We start from the raw sequence: 611 nt of genomic DNA on the forward strand, positions 1-611 counted from the left end.
GCTTATTCGTTTATTTTTTCATTATAGCGCGTCGTCATATATAATTGGGAAGCGCATCGACGCGGGATGTGGAGAGAAATGTCAGGAGGGTGGATCGAAGGATGAGGCGGAGAGTGAGGCGAGAGAACAGAAGTTTAGAAGAAAACGATATAATTATAGAAGAAAGAGAGAGAGAGGGGAGCAGCAGTAGGAAGAGTGATAAAAAAAAACAAAAAACACATGTAATAAATAGATATAAATAAATATATACATATAAATATACGCATATAAATAAATATATATACATATAAATATACGCATATAAATAAATATATACATATAAATATACGCAATATAAATATACGCATATACACATAAATAAATAAATATATATATATACAGATTACTTCGTTGTCCGCGGTTATTTGTTTTCTTCCTTCCTTCCTTCCTTCCTTATTCGCGCGGTATCGCGTTACACCGCGCTCTTGTTAAAATAGAATAAGAACCTATATTCTATTAGAGTATACTTTTAGAAAAAAAAACTTCAAATTATTTTGCTATAAACCATACATATATATAAATCTTTGCGTGCGAAATGTAGTATAAGGGGAAGAAGAAAATGTCTACATTTA

The sequence above is a fragment of the Trachymyrmex cornetzi genome, unplaced genomic scaffold, assembly GCF_001594075.2.
Source record: "Trachymyrmex cornetzi isolate Tcor2-1 unplaced genomic scaffold, Tcor1.1 scaffold576, whole genome shotgun sequence".
In the NCBI taxonomy this organism is placed as follows: Eukaryota; Metazoa; Arthropoda; class Insecta; order Hymenoptera; family Formicidae; genus Trachymyrmex; species Trachymyrmex cornetzi.